This window comes from Myotis myotis, unplaced genomic scaffold (assembly GCF_014108235.1).
Source record: "Myotis myotis isolate mMyoMyo1 unplaced genomic scaffold, mMyoMyo1.p scaffold_m19_p_1, whole genome shotgun sequence".
Taxonomy (NCBI): domain Eukaryota; kingdom Metazoa; phylum Chordata; class Mammalia; order Chiroptera; family Vespertilionidae; genus Myotis; species Myotis myotis.
The window spans coordinates 219,418,138-219,440,799 of NW_023416313.1; the positions used below are offsets into that span (position 1 = coordinate 219,418,138).

The following is a 22,662-nucleotide window of genomic DNA, read 5'->3' on the forward strand; positions in this document are numbered from 1 at the left end:
AACTGGACTTAATTAAAATTAAGAGTTTCTTATATGCAAAAGAAAAAAAAAACTGCCAAGAGAACAAAAATACAAGCTACAGACTGAGAAAAATATTTGCAAAAGATACATCCATTAAAGGATGGTTATTCGTATCATCTAAAATCAACAATAAAAAACAAACAACCCAATTAAAAAGTGAGCCAACGACCTTAACAGACACAGTGCCAATGAAGATACGCAAATGGCAGGTAAGCATATGAAAAGATGCTCCACTTCCGATGTCATCAAATTCCAACAACAGTGAGGTGCAGCTAGGTGCGTGGCTGTTTCTTACAAAACTAGACGTATTCTTACCAGACAATCTAACAATTGTACTCCTAGGTATTTACCCAAAAGAAGGTGAAAACTTATGTCCACACAAAACCTTGCACATCAATGTTTATAGCAGCTTTATTCATAATTACCAAAACCTGAAAGCAACCAAGATATCCTTCAGCAGGTGGCTGGGTAAACTGTTCCTTCCAGCCCATGGAAGGTTACCCAGCCGCTAACAGAAGCGGGCAATCAGGCCATGGAAAGGCATGGAGGAAACCGAAATGCCTATTACCCAGTGAGAGAAGCCAGTCTGAAAGGGCTACATCCTGGAGGATTCCAACCAGATGACATTCTGGAAAAGCAAAACTGGCGGCAATGAAAGGATTCGCGGCTGCCAGGGATAGAGGGAAAGGGGAATGGACAGGCAGAGCCCAGGGGATTTTTAGGGCAGTGAAATATTCTGTATGATACTGTAATGATGGATACATGTCATTATACATTTGTCTCGGGTCATTGGATTTACAAACAAGAGTGAACCCTAATGTAAACTCTGGACTTCGGATGATAATGACATGTCCAAGCAGGTTCATCAATTATCACAAAGTGTACCTTCTGGTGGAGGATGCTGATAACGGGGAAGGCTGTACATGTATGGAGTCAGAGGGATTATGGAAATTCTCTGAACGTTCTACTCAATTTGATCGTGAACATAAAACTGTTCTAAAAAGTAAAGTCTTTTTTAAAAGGAGGCAACATCCAAAAAATCGGCTGCTACCCATCAGCAGCAACATGGACCCTCGATACAGCTGTCTTCTAATGTTCCCTACCCCAAAGTGTCAGAGCCTTGATCTATGTACTTTGCTGGAATGCAACACTTCCAAACTGTATTAGTCCTGTTACTTATTTCATTACATACTCTCATCATTGTTCCAATCAAGGCCCTCCATAATGTACATATTTTATGCTTTCATTCACGTATTAATTTACTTATTAAAGTATAATCTATGCTCAAGAACTTTAATAGAGCAAAAATAGGATCTGACACTTGCTAACTTCTGCTGTGAGCTCATTTCCCACGGAGATAATAGGGTAATTTTCTTTTCCTAATGGATCTCACAGCTATCCGGCTTAATCAACATCCTTAATCCAGACCCCCAGGGCGCTCATCATTGGTTTAGTTAGGCTTGGCACTCTTTTCCTTCATTCATTTCCACGTTTATTTATTGATTCATTCATTGATTCACTAACAATAACAGAATTGGCACGTAAAATCCCCCAAATCACAATAAGTACTTCGAAATGGCTAACATCGACAGATGAATCTCTTTGTCACATGATGCATAATTAAATCCCTTGCTGCTTAGAAATCCGGAACTCATTGCTGATCCATATTTAATCCTTTTTGTTTAATTTGTCCATGTTTTAAATATGGTACAACACTCACCATGAACCCAGCATCTTACCCCAGAACAAGACCCCTGACACTATCAACCATCTTCTTACGCTCTCCCCTTAAAGCAGGGGTGGGGGACCATATAAGCCCCGAGAAATCATTTGGTCTGGTCCTGCCAATGCGCTAGGGATGAGTTCATTAAATGCTTGACCAAATATAGCAGGCTCGTTTTTAAGTTTGATAGTATTGTATGGACCGCGAATGATGTTATAAATATCCAAATGGTCCTTGGCAGAGAAAAAGGTTCCCCCTGCCGGGAACGTCAATAGCCAGGTGACTAATAGGAACCAACTCGGAAAGTGATAGAAATGAACCTGAATCTTATTTTCCTTGACAGGCTCACTTCTGTTGAATCGGAATAATCTAACTTTGTTTTTGTTCTTAATACATAACTATACTCGGTTAATAACTGGTGCTTTTATTTTCTTTAAATAGATACTCATTTCTTTTTCTGAAATATGAAAACCCATAAACTACACCCCCACCCCAAATCAAGAACATGAAGTCTGAACTTTGTTACGTAAATCGGTTTCAAGGCTTTTTATCCACAGAAATGATAGCCAAGACTTTTACCAATGAAGAATAATTAAGTCAGGTATGATGTATCTAATATGTGGCATGAAAGCAGATTTTGAAAAGAATATAAAAGTCTACACTTAAATTTTCCAAAGTATATTAATTAGTAAGCCTGTACAAGATTAGTCATAAACCTTAACTCATGCTACATTTTAATCAATGGCCCCAGAATGGCCTGACATCTTTTTTACAGACTTTATCTAATACCCAACACAAACAAGAACATAACATGACTATTACCAGTATCCATCTCTGGAGTCTCTAACCACATAGTAAGAATATAGAACATTTTCCTAATAGTGGATGTCATTTGTGCAGGACTGGATAAATTTAAATACTTTTTTTCAGGGGATAATTTTGCCAATAGTCCATATTAGATCCTACCTTTTGTATTTATTCATTCATTGTTTTATTTATTCTCTTATTGTTATGCTCATGAATAATTTTAACATCAATTTACTTTTCCAGAGAAAGCACATGATCAACCCATCAACAATCCTAACTGCAAGCCAAGGCAACCTTGAGAAAGGAAAACAAAGTTGGAGGTATCAGTCTACCTGATATCAAACTATACTACAAGGCTATAGTAATCAAAACAGCATAATACTGGCATAAAAATAGATACATAGATCAATGGAACAGAACAGAAAGCTCAGAAATAAACCCACGCCTATATGGTCAATTTAATATATGTCAAAGGGGGCAAGAACATACCATGGGGCAAAGATAACCTATTCAATAAATGAAGTTGGTAAATTGGATGAAAAAAATGAAACTGGACCACCTTCTTATACAAAAATAATAATAAAAAACTCAAAATTAATTAAAGACCTAAAAGTAAAACTCAAAAACCATTAAAACTACTAGAAGAAAACATAGGCAGTAAACTGTCTGACATTTCTCTTAGTAATATTTTTGTCTGATACATCTCCTCACACGAGGAAACAGAAAAAATAAAAAATAAACATGGGACTATCTCAAACTAAAAAGGTTTTGCCCAGCAAGGGAAACCAGCAAAAAAAATAAAATGACAACCTACATGGGAGAAAATCTTCAGTAATGGTACATCTAATAAACGGTTAATATCCAAAATTTATAAAGAACTCATACAACTCAATGCCAAAAAACTAACAAATAATCCAATGAAAAATGGCCAGAGAACCTCAATAAGACACTTCTTCAAAGAGGACATACAGATGGCCAACAAACATACGAAAAGGTACTCAATGTCACTAATGATTAGAGAAATGGAAATTAAAACCACCATGGGGTCACCTCACACCTGTCAGAATAGCTATGATCAATAAATCAACAAATAATAAGTGTTGGTGAGGATATGGAGAAGAAGGAACCCTCATGCACTGTTGGTGGGAATGCAAATCCACTATGAAAAACAGTGTGGAGGTTCCTAAAAAAATTAAAAATAGAACTACCTTCTGACCCAGCCATTCTACTTCTGGGTATATCGCTGAAAAAATACAAAGCACTACTTTGATAAGATATATGCACCCCTATACTTAATGTGGCATTATTTACAAGAGCCAACATATAGCAGCAGCCCAAGTGCCCATTAATAGATGAGTGAATAAAGAAGAGGTGGTACATACATACAGGGGAATATTACTTGGCCAGAAAAAAAGAATCTTACAATTTGTGACAACATGGATGGACCTAGAGGGTATATTTTGCTAAGTGAAGTATGTCGGTCACAGAAAGACTAATACCATATGATGTAATACTGTCAACAATAAAATTAATTTTAATTTTTTGAAAAATGACTCTACTATTTATGTATGTATAAATTTACTATTTGATTTTTAATTCCTGTCATAAACACTGTTAAATGTACCGCCCAACACAAGAGTGATAAACGTAACTAGTGCTACTATCTATCTCTATACTTATTTTCAGGCCACAGAGTTCACAGCCTCATTAATCTTTTTAAGGACTATATTCACAAGTTGCTTAGAGTATGCAATGAAGAATTGGTGCAAGATTTACCCTAATCAATACATTTACTCACTTGTTTTTCTCTCATATAATTACTCAAAGAATAATTTGATCATTTATTCTTCCCCCACCTCGTTTTCCCCCCATGGACCTCTTCTAGGCCTCCACTGCCCCCGGTCCCAAGCCTTCACCACCCTATTGTTGGTCCATATATGCGTACAAGTTCTTTGGTTGATCTCTTCTCACCCACCCACCCTCCCCACCCCGCTTCCCTCTTAAATTCCTCAATTTGTTCTATGCTTCTATGTTTCTGGATCTATTTTATTCATGAGATTATTCCTTTTTTTTTTTAACGAAAAAGAGTAAAACCTACCAGTAATCCACAACTGAAATACCATTTCATACAACAGCTGACAAGCACTTTGTCCAAAGGGAGGGAATTCTAATCTATTTTTCTTCATCTAAAATGATTTAGTAATTTCATGACACCTACTCCTCACTGACCCTTACTCTGCCCCCTTTCCTTTTTTCTTTTTTTTAATTTATTGAAGTAATATTGGTTAATAAGATTATATAGGCTTCAAAGGTACAATTCTGTAATACATCATCTGTATATTGCATTATGTGCTCAAGACCCAAAGTGAAATCTTCTTCGGTCACCATATACTTGACTCCCTTTACCTTATAATGCCCTCACCCCCTTCCCTCTGGTAACCACCATACTGTTATCTGTGTCCATGTGTTTTTGCTTGTTTTTCTTATGTGTTCATTTGTTGCTTTCAGTTTCATATCCCACATATGAGTGAAAGCAATATGGTCCTTAATTTTTTCTGACTTATTTCACTTAGCATGTCATTCTCAAGATCCATCATGTTGTGACAATTGGCAGTATTTCATCTTTTTTATGGCTGAACAGTCTTCCATTGTGAGTAGTATTCCATTGTATATATGTACTACTTCTTTTTTTTATTTCTTTATTGATTTCAGAGGAAGGGAGAAGGAGAGAGATAGAAACATCAATGATGAGAGAGAATCATTGATTGGCTGCCTCCTGCACACCCCACATTGGGGATGGAGCCCGCAACCCAGGCATGTGCCCTTGGCCAGAATCGAACCTGGGACCCTTCAGTCCACAGGCTGATGCTCTTATGTCCTACTTCTTTATTCAATCATCTACTGAATAATACTTTAAATAATTGACCAAAATATGAACTCATTCATTCATTCATTCATTCACTTTTAACAATACATTCAAGATACGGGACAATAACTTTGACTAATTCAATATCTGCCTGTATGCTCACTGTCCAGATATATACAATCTGCTAGATCCTTTTTTGTTTTTTAAGTATAGCCAGTAAACAGAACTGATCTGATGATACCTACTATCATACTCTTGACAGGAGTCCATGTTGGTCTTCTTTCGATCAGGCACTTATTTGAACAATTATTTTTCACGTAAGTGATTTGTTCCTTTTTAAAATAAAACCAACAACCAGCAACCCACCACCAATCCAAACTAACATGGACTCTCATGGAATAGGATATGCCCTTTATGGGACTCACTAAGAGAGACTTGGTCTATTTAGATTATGAAACTCGGTGCTTCAAGAAACAATAAAGTAATGGTGATAACCGTTGTTTCTTGGCCATGTGCATTGACACCTTTTTATCCTTGCATTGCTTCACTTATGATACATCTCACAGACACTGAGAACTAAAGCTCACAAGCCAGGCCTTATACTCCTAACTTTTTCAGTGATCCCTTCCCCTCAGAGAAAATAACGACATTTCTCTTTTGTAACAGATCCCAAAGTTACAGAGCTTAATCAAAAGCCTGGATTCATACATCTCAGAATACTCATCATTGGTTTATACTGGACATCTTTTTCTTCCTTTATTTTGACATGATATATTCCTTTATTCATCAATTCACCAACAATAATACAATCAAAACTCATGAATCAAAAAGCCCAAAAACAACATCCTTAAGGATCACTAATAACTGCCAAATGCCCATATCCCACAGCGTTAGTAGGTGAGGGAATTCTTTGCAGTGTATGTGTGTGTGTGTGTGTGTGTGTGTGTGTGTGTGTGTGCGCGCGCGCGCGCGCGCTTTCTGCACATATAAATTAATCAACATCTTTGCTTCATATCAGTTCCACTGACCCATGCTTGGCTCCTTTTCATATCAAGGCGATGCAATGAATAACCATTTTGCATCATAAACGTACTTCAAACTAGAACACTAACAATTTTGTCCATCTTCCTATGTGTTCTTCCACAGGGAATTAGCCTAAATCTTTATCAATGGAGAAGCACTTAAATGAATCGCAATGCAAAAATAAAACACAATGCGAGGCAGCCCTGAAGATGAATGACAGCTTTCGTCTTTCTTACTGAATTTTAGTAGTACTGAATCAGACGAACCAGAAACCCCAATTCGGGTCTATGCTGGTGTTTTTGGTTTTATTTATTAATACATTCACTTATTACATTGAGAAATTCAAGTGACATCCAGAAACCAAATTCCCAAGTCAAGAAAGCAAGCTGTTGGTACTTACACCAGTTTCTTCTCTCCTTACCCAGTTTGTAAAAGCCAGGAGCGTGAGCCTCAGAGAATGATGAGATCATCGGTGGTGTGTTCAAATGGGAACAATGCAAACTTTCAAAAGAAAGAAACAGCCTATAGTTAGATACTTTTTAATGGAAGTCAGTCTTGCAGTATTAGATTAATTATAAACTTGGTGCATTTCCTACACTCATCATTGCGCAAGAATTATACACCTTATTTTATTGACTTATCTAATTTTTATTTTTTAATAATTCAATGAGCCTGAGGATAAGAACGTTTATATTTCACAAGAATCTGCCTACATACTCCGAATTCATAATTTCACAGCTCAGTGACTGCTTTGAGTGGACCCCACCTGTGCAAAATTGGATAAATGCAAATTTTTTTCAGCATAGTCTCACCAATGATGCACACATTTTTCTGATTTATATGTCTAGTGATTATTTATTCATGTATATAATTATGCATGAAGTAAATTAATGATCTGCCCATTTTTTAAAGAATTTCTCCATGCAACTTTCTATGTGTACTTTAGTCAAAGCGGGGGGGAACCTTGAGTTCTATTTCTTTATCTGGAAAACATTTGGGTAATCATCATCTTTGGTTCATAATACATGTTCCTCATTGGCCCTTACTCAGCCTTCCTTATAATAAGTCATCTATAAATAAATGCACTTCTTCATTCCTTTATAATAACATATCAATATCAATGGTATGCTAACCTTTATCCATTCATGAGTTCACTTCCCCAGGCCCTGGATGAGAGCCCTGAATACCCTGTCCTCATGCCCATGGCCCAGCCACATAACTGACCATATCCTCTTTAATTTTAAAAAAAATTTAAAAAAAAACTCAGGGCGAATAGAGTTAGATTAATCATAATTCTGGTCATATAACACCTTCATAATATTGGTTTATGTTTAGCCCTCTCTCAATAAGACAATTATTTAAGCAATTGTTAATTTATGTAAACTTACTGTCGTTTTCTAATTAAAACAACACTTCAAACACCCAAAACAGCAACACAAATTCTTAGGTATATCTATCCATATTGTTGTTATGGAGGGTTTGGGGTTTTGATCTATTTATCTAAGAAGCCCAGTGTTTCAAATATGCACTAATAAAAATTACATAATTTCATATTATTAGTCCCTGGGTGGCCCTCCCTATTTTTCTTCCTTTACATATTTCTTTATCATTCATGAGTTCAATTCCCAAACAGTTCACCTTATCTCTTTTGCAACAGTCCACAGATTTCAGAATTTTGGATTCAGACTCAACCCCCACTCCAGGAGGCATCACTGGCCCAAGCTTTGCATTCCTTCCCTTTGGCACTTCAGCCCTTTGTTTACTGATTCACTCACTGATCCAGTAAAAATATAATCATTGCCTATAAATCACAAAGTGTCAAAAACAAGATTCTTGGACATTTCTAGGATCTATCCATAGGCTCATGTCCATGGAGCTTGTACATTAGGTCCCTTTTCGCAATGGTCTCAGTGTAGCACCTAAGTGCTCCCTCTCACTGAGATCTTTTTCAAGTTAAAATGATGAAATCAGCTGTATGTAAACAGGAATGAGAGCAGCAAAGATACCTGGAAATGTATGAAACATCTTCCATCTTTTTTAAGGAGTCATCACATGTGAAGAATAGAATTAATCTTTCTATCTATGGTTCATAATCTATCTCCATCATTATATGGCCACCCTCAGTTTATTAAAGATGTACAGCATTCTTTGAAATATTTCAGTGGACACCCATGAACAAGTTCCCCTAAACAAGTATATAAACTTTAAATGTTACTCTCCACAGTATTTATCCTTTCTTTAAAAAAAAACAAACACATTATTTATATATATATATATTTGTATTGATTTCAGGGAGGAAGGAAGAGGGAGAGAAAGAGAGAGAGAGAGAGAAACATCAATGATGAGAGAAAATGATTGATCCACTGCCTCCTGCACGTACCCAACTGGGGATTGAGCCCATAACATGGGCATGTGCCCTTGACTGAAATGGAACCTGGGACCCTTCAGTCCGCAGGCCGCACTCTATCCACTGAGCCAAACTGGCTAGAGCTTAAATATATTTTTATTGATTTCAGAGAGAAAGGGAGAGGGAAAGTATGATAGAAACATCAATGATGAGAGAGAATTATTGATCAGCTACCACCCACACGCCCACCACTGGGGATCAAGCCCCCAACCTGGGCATGAGACATGACCAGGAATCAAACCCTGACTAACTGGTTTATAGGTCCTCAGTCAACCACTGAGTTACACTGGCTGGGCACTATTTATCCTTCTTATGTGGCTGGGCCATGGACATGTGGACAGGGTATTCAGGACTCTCATCCAGGGCTTTGGGAAGTGAACCTATGAATGGATAAAGGTTAGCACACCATTGATATTGCTATGTTGTTATAAGGGAATGCAGAACATTCCACAGCTAATTAAATCATAACAAATAGTGAAGATTTTGGATAATAATCTCTGTGTTTAAGCAGGCTTTTAAATAGTGAAAAAAACATAAATTTAAGTATTTTTAAGAATATTTTTGTAGAGTTATAAATTAGACATAAAACTCAGACATAAATTAGACATAAAAGTTCATGTCTTTAGCCCAAGAATATCACTATTTTTATTTACTAAATAATTTAATTTTAATCTTAAACAATATATTGAATATCACTAAATTCACCATCTAACCCACAAGTCAGAACTATGACTATTATAAATATGTCCAAATGCTTTACATAGGTAAAGGCTTAATTGTCCTTTTTAATGGATCTTTCTTGACTGCATGAATGTAAATCCTTCTCTCATAGCATACTCTTAACAATGGCCTATGCCTAACTCTACTTACTGTATTCATTAATTCATTCATACATCTAAATACTCACAGAATAATTTCACCAACGGTTCACTACATAAAGAAAAGGCAAAATGGTAAAATAGGCAGCAAACCAGAACTACAATACGTGCTATTATGTGCAGCTGTCTACATACACATTATGCAAAATAAAAAACCCTGGGTATTTAAAAAATATGGATGTCAGTTGTATAAAACAAGGTAATCATTATCCTTATTTCATCATAAGACTCCTTACTGCTATGTGCTTTTCATCTCTTAAGTGAAATATGAATGTATTCATTCACTTATAACAATATATAATTAGGTAATATAATTGTAACTCATTATACAAAAAATTTGAATAATATTAGCATGTGATCGTATGCTCACAGTAAACTATCTTAAATTAATCATTATTCTTATCATAGGACATATTCTCATCATTGGTCTGTGATTGTTCTATTTTTTTAAAATAGATAATTGTTTATGCTAACATGTCTGACCTTTTCTTAATAAAATAAACACCAGCAATCCACCATCATTCCATAATAACAACAAACCTGTCTATTTGCTCCTCCGAAAGTGGTAAAACCTTGATCTATTTCTTTGCCTAGATCTCACTGCTTCAGAAATGTTTCAAAACATATTCTCATAATTAAACAATGTGCGACTTTCCTGGTCTTCATTCATTCTTTCATTTCTTTCCTTACTTATTATTTCATGTATAACAAAAAAATAACCCAAGAAAAGGGTCCTGAATCCTCCCTTTTTGTACCCACGAAAGAAATAACTAGATATTATCTTGTAATGACCTCGGACCTATAGAGTTTAACCAAAATCCTTAATTCAAACACCTCAGGACACTCGTCATTGATTCAGACTTGGCATTGTTGATTTCTTCTTTCATGTCTTCCTTTCTGGATCATGTTCACATGCATACTTTGAAATACAGCCAATATCCAGGAATCACAAATGCCAAGAACAAGATGAATGACTATGGAAAGACAAGTCTATTCCTACTTGTCCCACAGAGCTGAGTGCCTTTTTTCACTGCCCTCTAGGTTGCCTATATGGATGGACCAACAGCTCTGCTTCATCTCAATGTCATAGTGACAACAGGTTTCTGCTTGTCTCTTTAATGTGTCCACATCGTGCAGATGGCAGCATGAACAAGCAGGAGTCACCGCTCACAAATGAAACCATGTAACTTTCTCCATCTTCCTGTGTTCTCCACCCTCAACAAGTCAACAGCCTCCATCTTTGCCACGAGGGATGCCTCAATACATTTTTGTGGCCCCAAAATCATTAATCATGGAGCCTTGGTTCATACTATAGTCCCATCCTTTGTCAATGGTTGGTGCTTTGTTATTTTATGTGTTTTTATAAAAACATCACTGGCCATGAATGAGATTATGATATGAACCAAGGTTTGAGATAGACAGGGTGAGGCAAAAGTAGATTTACAGTTGTGAGTCTATGAAACACAGAGTTTATTTGTGTATTAGTATTTATTAATTACCGTATTATTTTCCATGCTAACACCTATAAACCTACTTTTGCCCCACCCTGTAAATATGTATCTATATAGATATATATCTCTCCAATTACTTAAGATACTTCCTTTAAAACACATGAACAAACTCCCCAAACCAAGAACATGAACTCTGGCAGTAACTTATACTCATCCCCAATAGAGAATGATTGAGTTGGTTGTAGTGTGTGCGTACTGGCAAGCCAATTCCAGACAGTCTGTATTAGATATTTTAAGTAGACACGACTTTTGTGCTCCAGATCAATCATCAACCTGAATCATATTCACTATCATTATTAGTGTGAAAATTGCATTCCTTTTATTTATCAGATTATCTTATTTTTAATTTTGAGCAATATAGTAAGTAAGCATCATTCAATCCAACATCCAACTCATACATTAGGCTGGTAACTATCACAGATCGCATGGCCAAATAACCCCTACTCATAGTCATTTCACTTGTGCAGAATTAGAGACATTTAAAACCTACTATCATGGCAAAGTCTCATGAATAAAACTAGCTTTACCTCATTTTATGGACTTGATTAACTTCTTTCATTGATTTAATTATTAATGAAATAATTTGATCATCTATTTTTTCTAAAAATATATATATTATATTTGATCATCATTACATTATATATAATATGAAATACAGGGTGGAGCAAAAGTGGGCTTACAGTTGTGAGTACAAGAAACAAAGTTTATACTTGTATTATTATTTATTAATTATTGTATTATTTTTCCATACAATTTTAAACCTACTTTTGCCAACCTGTATAATTTGATCATCATTTTTCTAAAAATATGTATTATGTGTGATATATAAAATATACTATATAAAATATAAACATAATAAAATTATATACAAAATAATAAAAACTCTCCAAATGAAACCTGGAACTGAAAAACTATTATTATATGTACGTGTCTCTACTTAATCCAGTGGTTCTCAACCTTCCTAATGCCACGACCCTTTAATAGAGTTCCTCATGTTGTGGTGGCCCCCAACCATAAAATTATTTTCGTTGCTACTTTGTAACTGTAATTTTGCTACTGTTATGAATCGTAATGTAAATATCGAATATGCAGGATGTATTTTCATTGTCCGCGACCCACAGGTTGAGAACCGCTGAAAACAAAAACAAAAAAACAAACTAGGTCCCACATTCTACACGTGGACATCATCGGGTATGGCAGGGTTCGTCTACCTTCTTTCACATGATATGCTTCACACTATCCATTGTTTGCCCTCTTTTAGGTAACTGTTTGAGATATCATCATATTATTCAATAGCTAATAAAAGTATACAATTACCAAGAATCTATAGACCCTATACTTGGATACCAGAAATACTAACAACTGTCCACAGGCTCCTTACCCACAGAAATCACTGACTATATCCCTTTTCCTTTTTTTTTCTTAAATGAATTCAGCACACACAATTAGATTAAGGCAGTCTGGTGTCACAGAACACATCCTCAACCCTGGCCCATGCTTGCTTCTTTCTCACTGGTGAGCGAAGTAATCACTTGCTTATGTAAACGTTCTTTCCTTCTAAGTAACACCAACAATCGACCGCCTCCCATCGGCCCAGAATGGCAACAGGGACCCTTACGTGCATGTGCTCCAAAGGGGAGGACAGCTCTTACCTGGGAGATGGCAACTCACTGTAAACAAATAACCACTAATAATTCTTCTTTCGTGATACTCTCTCATAAATGATCCATATTTGATCCTCTTTGTCTTCATTCACTTACATGTTTATTTAATAATGCATTCATTAATTCACTTACATCAATACAATCTACACCCAGGAACTACTAGGACCCAAGAGCCAAATCCCCAATGGGCTTGAACTTCTGCTCTGAACTCTATTCCCTTACCGTCTCTTTCTAAGAGTTTAGGGTTTAACCGACATTCTTGATTCTTACACATTGATCCAAGCACAACACTTTTCTTCATCTATTTATTTATACTTTATTGATTGATTATGCAATATTGATTAGTTCATTCGTGGATTTCCTGATCAAAAGTTTATTCCAATGAGTCACAAAACCCCAAGAATAATATCTTTATATACTGCAGAGAGCAGTTTCCAGGTTTATTTCCCACAGAGGTAATAAATGAGATATCTTTTTAATTGGACCTCAGTGTTGAAAATAGGGATTAATCAATAGCCTTGCTTCATGCCCATCACATGGGTTTCACCACTCTCTGCTTGCTCATGGTTCATTGAATGTCTTCATATTTTAAAAATAGAACAATAGTACAATGAACCTACTGACAATACTTTCTATCTTCCTAGGTGTTCCTTCTCAATGATTTAACAAACTATAACATTATCCATAAAAATATTTTTAAATGTGGTGCAAAAATAAAGTGGAATATTAGGCAATTCTGAAAATGAATGCAAAAGTCTCTAAATCTATGTTTACTGTGTCTCAGTTGTCTTAAAAGGGACTAGTCTTAATCAGTGGTTCATTATGCATCCCCACTAGCGGTCCATGCATGACATTCCTGGACTTTCTTTGCAGTAGCCACTCATGGCTTTGAAACAATTCCATGGACCACATGAATAACCCCCTCCAAATTAAGAAAATGAGCGCCATTACTTACATGAGTCCCTTTGCCCCTTTTGCAAAGAAGTAACCACTGAGGTCCTCGTCACTGGATAATAACTAAGTTGAATCTGTGGAGTAGAGGGGCAGTTTTTAGAAAATTGAAATAGTGCAGATTTTTCCAGAGAACTTAGCCCTGCTGTTCCAGATATCTCATGACCTCGGTTTTCATCACATTCCAAGAGCCCAAGAATGTCCCTCTTTTCATTTTATTTAATTAGAAATATATGTGATATGATGACAACAGCTCAATCTCAATCCTAGCCGTAGAATGAAGAATTATGCCTCGCCCAGTGGCGTGGCTCAATGGATTGCACCGGGAGGTCTCCGGTTCAACTCCCAGGCAGGGGACAAGCCTGGGTTGCTGACTTGAACCCCAGTGGAGGGTGTGCAGGAGGCAGCTCATAAATGTTTCTATCTCTCCTCTCATTTTCTCTCTCTAAAAATGAATAAAAACTTACTTTTTTTAAAAAGAACTATGCCTATTCCAAATTCTGTCTATTAAAATCACACACATAGGTAAGAGCCTAGTTTATCTTTGATATGGGTCCTGTTTGATTAGAATTAGGTAACGTTAGCCCAGCCAGTTTGGCTCAGTGGTTGAGCGTCAACCTATGAACCAGGAGAGTTCACAGTTCAATTCCGGGTCAGGGTGCATGCCTAGGTTGCAGGCTTGATCTCCAGTAGGGGGCATGCAGGAGGCAGGCAGTCAATCAATCTCTCTCTCTCTCTCTCTCTCTCTCTCTCTCTCTCTCCCCCTCTCGCTTCCTCTCTGATATCAATAAAATATATATGAAAAGAAAAAAAAGATTTAGGTAAATTTACATCCTATTTCCAGACATATTTTCACCAATGATCCATTCTTGACCCTACTTTATGAAGTTATTAATTTATTTTGTTTATTTACTCATGAAATGACATTACTATTTTCTTTTTTTTCCCCCAAATAAATGCAAAATTACCTAAAATACTCTCACAGGTAACTGCCTCAATGCTCTTTACCCAAAGTGGGCAGAGCCCGATACCCTTATTGTTTGCCCTCTTTTTAAACTACCTTTTCCTTAATTCACTTATTATAATATTATCAATATTCATAAACCTACATGCCCCGGAAAGAGTCCTAAATAACACTAACATCCGCCCAAAGAAAAACAACTACATGGGTTTTAAAAAAATGATACTGATTAAGATGAACTGATTTAATCATAATGCATCCTTAACATTGGTCCATCCCTTGGTCTTCTTTAATTAGGCAGCTCTGTAATTAATTGTTTATTTTGTTTCCTTTTTCTTTTTTAAAAAAAATATATTTTACTGATTTTTTTACAGAGAGGAAGGGAGACGGGTAGAGAGTTAGATATATCCATGAGAGAGAAACATCAATCAGCTGCCTCCTGCACACCCCCCACTGGGGATGTGCCCACAACCTAGGTACATGCCCTTGAACGGAATCGAACCTGGGACCCTCCAGTCCACAGGCCGACGCTCTATCCACTGAGCCAAACTAGTCGGGGCTGTTTCCTTTTTCTTAATAAAATTAACAACAACCACAAGAAACAACATCAACTCTTACATATCTGCCCATGTTTCTAACCAACATGGTAATATTGTTGAAATGAAAATGGGAAGTCAGCTCCGCAGAAACCCTTAAATGAGCATTTATATCTCATTACATACTCTCATAATTAGTAACTATCTAGTCCTCCTTGTCTTTATTCATTGATGTTTCTTTATTTACCCATGAATTGATTCACTAACAAAAGGACCCATACCTAAGATCTACCAAAGTCAGGGGCAAGATGCCCTTGTTAACTTCAGCTACAAGCTCATGTCTCATGGGGCAGGAAATTAAGTTTTTAATAATTAACCTCAGAGTTATAGAGTTTCACCAGGATATCCATCATGGGTCTAGGCTTGGCACTGTTTTTTTTATACATTTGTTTACTGATTTATTCATTGATTGAGAAAAAAATTACCTTACATCCATGATTCACAACAAAGCAAGAATAATATGGAAGAGTATCACACTCCCTTCAGTCCTTTGCCTAATTTCTCCCAGACTCATCAACAGGATGGCTTTCTACTGTGGTCACTGCGGCACATATGGGTCAATCAATATTCTTTAGGCAAACCCACACTTCTCATGGCCATGCTTGGCCCCTCCTTCGGTTTTCCTTCATTTGTTAACATTTTAAATATGCAACAACAAAAAATCCAAGAATGTCTCATTTTATGTCATTAACAATTTTCTATCTTTTTTGTGTTCTATCTCAGTTGGTTAGGAACCTAAATGTTTATCACTGGTGGGATGTATAAATTAATAGTGATGAACAACAAAATGAAGTATTGGACAACTGTAAGAAGAATGAAGCACCACCTTCATCTTGTTTTAATGGACCTCACTTGTTCAAAGTTGAATTAATCTAACTTGGACACAATTCACCAGTGCCCATTCATGACCCTCTTTATATGTATTTAGCTATTTGCTTATTTAGTATTTAATTTTATTAGATATGGATTAATTAAAATCCTATAGTTTTTTGAAGGGAATTAGCAAGAGTAAATCTATCATTAGCTCAAACTTAACATGAACCTAACCTGTAAACCTTAAACAAATAAGGTTGGAGCCAAGACTTTATAGCCTTTATAAATAGTCATGAGTAATTATTTATAAACATCATTATGGACACCAGCAAGGAACTCTGAATTTATCCTCATAGTTGCTTTACAAGTCATGTAAATCACGGATCCATGATCTGTCTGCTTTTAAGGCATTGATTGTAACTTATTAATTCCAAAGAAACTGGTCAAAAACTCTGGAAAAAACTAACACCTCTCAACCTGTTCATTGCTAACAGAGATAAGCAACTGTTATTTGCTGTTGTTTAATGAACTTAACGAATAAACTGGATTAATAATTCTTATCATCTGACACAAACTCAACCTTGGTCCAATTCAATTTTCTTATTTATGTAAATATCTTCCCTTTTTATAAACTAATGTCTACACTTTAACAGACTTCAGTGCTTCAAAAACATAGTGATAATATTCCTTGCTTTATTATAAACCTTCATCATTAGTCCATCTTTGCAGAAAGTTCTATTGGACAGTGTTAATATTTACGCTTTACCCTTGGGTAATAGTCTAGCATTTTTTCTAATGAAGCCAAATGGAATTAATCATCATGTTTGATAATTGCTCCATGCTTCTTTTCTGTTTTATTTAATCATTTCTAAAGAAGTTTTAATGAGCAACCAAAAATCCAATTTCTCACCCACAAGTAGAACATTACCTTTCATCTCCCATTGTGCTCCTTGCTCAGAGAATTCATAGCCTAGATCTTTATCCAGGGAGAAATGTCTGAACAAACTAGGCACATAAAAGGGATGAAGCAGGCTAGATTGTTTATTTGGAAGTCAAGAGCACAATAAAAACAATAGAACTAAATTAACTCTAATCTATTAGTTCTTGGGTCATTCACATCACCAGTCTATGTTTTGGCCTTTCTTGTATTTTGGCCTTTCTTGTAAATAATTACTTGTGTAATTATTTATTTTTAGTATTAAAATCAACATCTAGCATATCACCATGCAAAAACAAGAAAATTAATTGCTCCTTAATTAGCAGTTTTTAAACAGACCGTGGATGTACAGAATTAGAATCATCTTAATTCTAGGATAATGAGATATTATCCTCATTGACCCATGTTTGCACTCTCTTGTTTTATTCATAAATTTGTTCATTCATGCATTTACTTATTTATGAACACTTGAAACAACTTTCCAGCTGAATATTTAAGAACATTGACTATTACTTACTTTTTCTATACATACTTTATTCACCCAAATAAGAGTCAAAATTCTCATAAATACTGCATGATTAAATAAACTATTGTGTGTTCATTTTGTGAAATAGAAACCAAATACTTAAAAAATTAACAACCTGGCCCTGGCCTGCTTTTCACAGTGGTTAGAGCGTCAGCCTTTGGACTGAAGGGTCGCGGGTTCGAATGCGGACAAGGGCATGTACCTCAGTTGCAGGCCCGATTCCTGGCCCCAATCAGGGCACAGGGCACACATGGGAGGCAACCAATCAATGTGTCGCTCTCACATCAATGTTTCTTTCTCTCTGTCCCACCCCCTCCATTCCACTCTCTCTCTAAAAAAAAAGGGGGGGAGGAGTATCCTCAAGGGAGGATTAACACAAAAATAGAAAGGAAAAAACACCCTGGCTCACTTTTAATCTCTCTCACTTGTGTAGAATTGAATTCCTTGGTTTATGAAACATGTCCTCATTGGTCTGCACTTAGCCCCTTTTTTATTTATTCCTTTAAAAATATCATAAAAGAATACCTATAATTCTTATCCAACAAAGAGAAAGCTACCAATACCTGTCAAGTGTAACTGAAAAAAGTAAAAAAAACTACCAATACATTATGTCTGTATGTGTACCTCCCTCACTGATCTAACAGCCTAAACTGCATCAATAGGGAAGTGTTTATAGAAACCAGGGTGTATAAATGAATGGTATAATGATATTAACATAAATGAAATAGAGTAGATATTTTTGTTTTAATGGCCCTCAAATTTGGAGAATTATGTAATCATACATTCTCTTCGTTAGTCCATGCCTAACTCTCTGATTTATGTACGCATCTATTTTTGATAAATCAATAAAAACACATGAATCCACCACTCAACCCAAGAAAAAGTAACAATTATATTTATAATAATAACAGATTTATCCCCTAGAGCGCCCGGGAGTGCGATCGCGCTCCTCCTGTCTTTCGCCAAAAGTGCCGGGAGCGCTATCAAAGCTTCGAAATGGCGTCCATTTCTAAGTCTGCTTTTATTAGTGATGATGACATTGCTAAATATATCAGTGTAGTAAAGGTTTCCTTAAGTTTTTGAATATGTAACTTCATTTACTTGCGATTCATAATTTTTTTTCCTAAACTGCTGTAAAATCAGCAAAAAATGCCTTGGCAATTTTAGCATAGTTTCTGGGATATTGGTTGGCACTCAAAGGGTTAAATTGCATATATGTATATTGTAGCTACTCATATCATATATAAAATTAACATAACTATATATGTATATAATTATTTTATGTGCTCATTCCCTAACATAGAGAACATCCCAGTTACATTATGTTTGAATTTGGTGGCAGTTATGCCAAATGAAATGCATCGTCCTTGCTTCATGACACTCCCATCAGGATAGAGTCAAGTCTTATCGCGTGGCCATCTTTAGTTTTATTTGTGCCCATGTATGTGTAATACAGACACACTCACCAACCAACCACCCAAAGTGCAGCAACACTTACCATCACGCACATTGGTTGGTCCATGGCTCATTTCTCACAGAGGTCACAGTCAAGATCTTCATCATAGACTTGCTCTGGGGCCTCCATTCTGTGGATCACAAGGCAGAGAGATTAGGGAAAAACCACCCAGGTGTTTTCAAGGGTCAGGTGAGCGGCACAGGCATAATCACCGTCTTTGATTCATCACACAGTCTCACCACTGGCTCAAGAATACCTCTCATTGTACATATTTTTTCATCTAATAATTTTATTATTACAGTAAACATGCACAAATTCACCACCCTAATCAAAAACAAGAACGATGGTTATAAGCTATCTGTCTTTTTGGTTCTTCCCAAGCGACCAGCCTAGATCTTCTTCCCAACAGACTCAGATATGCAGAGTTGGAATAAAAACAATCTGTGACTCTACACATAATCTCATCTCGTTATTGTTTCTTACTTGTCTTTTTTATTGCTTGTACTTATTTTTTTAATACAATAAACACATATGAGCTCAGCCCTGGCCCAGAACAAAAATATCACTTAGTACTTCCAAAAATGCTTTCTCACCAGAGGCACAAGCTTTGCTTTGTTCTATTATTTGAAATAGACCACAATTGTACCTACGTGAGTTAATCTTAATCCATAATTCATAATACATTGTCTTTGATGGCCCATTCTTGACCCTCTTTCATTGTGTCATTTATCTTTTATTGCTCATCTAATTCATTGTTAACTGCACAATAAATACACCTAAGGCCACCATTCAGCCCATCACCAGTGACCATTCTATACACCTGTTGGTATGCTTCCCCCCCACAGTCCCAACAGCCTGGGCCTTGTTGGATTTAGGGGGCAGGGTGAACCAGATTATTCATAATCCTTGTTTAAAACCCCATTCTCATCACTGGTCCGAGCCTGGCTCTCTCTACTTTAATTTATATATACGTTCATTTCTGCCTCTTCAGTGAGCACCCATGAAGCCCGCCCACACCTGTCTACAGTGTCCCTCCCACAGCCAAGATTTCTCTGACGGAAAAAGCCCAGTGCGCCCATCCTGTGGGACCCAAAGTCCAGGGAAAGGAAGAAAGTAGCCTAGGCCTTCGTGTGTGTTAATGTCAGGCTAGCAGACCTGGATTAATCACCATCTTTTGTCCAGAACAAATTCTCACAATTGCTCTATTTGAGGCCTTTATTTTATGATTTCTTTATGTTTAATAATAAAATTAACAACCACAAACCACTCCAATCTTTCTTTATCTCCCTTGGCTATAGGGAATTAATCACAATTTTTGGCCCATGGCCTGTTCTCATCATTCTTCTGGGCATGTCTCCCTCATTGTATCACTTGTTCACACTGGTACAATAACCAGGCCTGAACCCCACCTCCATGCCTATTGTCCAGCACAACCCTTGCTGCCCTCTACCTCAGCTCATCACTCCCCCATCTTCTATGTACCTTCCCCTGCTCCTTTTATATACATAAAACTTTATCAAGTATAAGTATTCTTTAAAAATAGTTTCCATGGGCCAGTGGTTTGCTGGAGGTGGTAAAAGGACTCGAACCCAGACCATTAGACTCCATCCCTGTGCTCACAGGCACAATGGTCAGAGCACAGGTGTGCACACCACACCCCCTGCCTCAAAACCCAGACTCAAACCCTGACCCGCTGGGTGACATCGGGCGAGCTAACCAGCCTGTGTGTGCCTGTTTCCCCATCTGTACGACAGTCACAGCTGTAGTCCCTCAGCTAGGCAAAGCCCCTCCCCATCCCATCTCTGAGCCCCTCCCCCAAATCTTTGTCCCCTCTGCAGCAGCGCCTGAGCCTTGGTGCTAGACAGACAGACAGACCAGGTTCCACCCCAGCAGGCACTCATGAGCTGTGTAACTGCAGAGACGTGACCTGGCCTCGCTGTCTTGTACCCCGACTTGTGCGAATAGTAGGCTGAGGACGGCAACACCCCCGTGGCTCCAACGTGGGCGCATCGCACTACGGACAGTGGCTGAAGCAGCTCCCACCCGGCCCAGGTCCTGCCCTACCCGTGCCCATGCTGCCCATCTGCTGGTTATACAGCCCCCGAACGGATTACAGAATTATCAAATTGCTCAGGCCCAGAGGGTTTTGGGAAGGACGGGCCTTGGGCAGGAAATTGTTAGGGTCTGTATCTATTTTGGACACAGCATCAAAGCTTAAACAAGTACCCTGGAGAGTACAAGTCCAAGTAAAGGATTCATTTCACAAACTGGGGCCACTTCCAGGGGCGCCTATACTGTGAGATTCTTTTGTTTTTTCTTTATTGCTTTATGGAGAGAGGAAGGGAAGCAGAGGAGAGAGAGAGAGAGAGAGAGAGAGAGAGAGAGAGAGAGAGAGAGAGAGAGAAACATCAATGTAAGAAACATCAATAACTTCCCAGACACCAAGGAGGCCTCCACTCTAACCCTTCCTGACAATACTCCGCCAGCTTCCTGAGACTTGAAAAATATAAATAAATAAATAAATAAATAAATAAATAAATAAATAAATGCTGGCGCGCATATATATATATAGTATGTGTATACAGCAGTGGTTCTCAACCTTCCTAATGCCGCGACCCTTTATGTTGTGGTGACCCCCAATCATAAAATTATTTTCGTTGCTACTTCCTAACTGTAATTTTGCTACTGTTATGAATCATAATGTAAATATCTGATATGCAGGATGTGTTTTCATTGTTACAGATTGAACATAATTAAAGCATAGTGATGAATCACAAAAGCAATACGTAATTATATATGTGTTTTCCGATGGTCTTAGGCGACCCCTGTGAAAGAGTCATTGGACCCCCAAAGGGGTCGCGACCCACAGGTTGAGAACCGCTGGTATACAGTGTGATATATTCATAACCACATCTATGGGGACGTTGATATGGAGTCATGGAGAGACCCCACACTGGGCGCTAGGATGTGGCTCTCAGCTCTGCCTTCGTCCCTCGGCGGGGACCCACCCCCTGGCGGAGCCTCGGGGGGCAGTAACCCATCAGTCTCCCCTCCCACCCAGGTGGTGTAAATGCAAAGCATGAAGTTTAAGTGCGCCTTCCCTGTAAGCAGCCTGGGAGCGATAATGTGGTACCTCCTGGACCAAGCACGTTGTGCTCACAGCATGCTTTAGCATACATTATCCTGTTTGATCCTCGCCACAGCGGTCCTGTGGATTAGACATAATAATCATAATTAGCCGATATTTATTGGATGCACACTCTCCACCAGGCACCATGCTGCCTGCTTTGCAAACTTGACAGTCCTCTGCAGTGGGTCCAATTCAACAGCATCTTCCCCCTCCATCCCCCCACCCCCCCAAAAAATGGTGAGCATGCATTTAGGTGCCTAGGATATAGCAGGGAACAAAACAGACAAGAAAAAGTGAGTATAGCAGGTAGGAGACGGTCATCAGACCAACAGCTGACTCCTGAAGGACAGACTTCAACTGCAAGCCCGCTTATATGTAGAATTTTTTCAGTA

At 37.5% G+C, this 22,662-nt stretch overlaps 1 long non-coding RNA gene across 2 annotated transcripts in view; it reads right to left on the minus strand.

The window, feature by feature from the left end:
* LOC118659993 overlaps positions 1-20,874 on the minus strand; it is a 49,705-nt gene extending 28,831 nt beyond the window's left edge. For both annotated transcript variants that reach the window (XR_004968776.1, XR_004968775.1), the window contains exons 1-3: positions 19,183-20,874; positions 13,856-13,928; positions 6,862-6,941 (exon numbers count right to left, since the gene is read on the minus strand). This is a non-coding gene — a long non-coding RNA (uncharacterized LOC118659993). The remainder of the gene's footprint in view (positions 1-6,861; positions 6,942-13,855; positions 13,929-19,182) is intronic.
* Between the last annotated feature and the right edge of the window lie 1,788 nt (positions 20,875-22,662).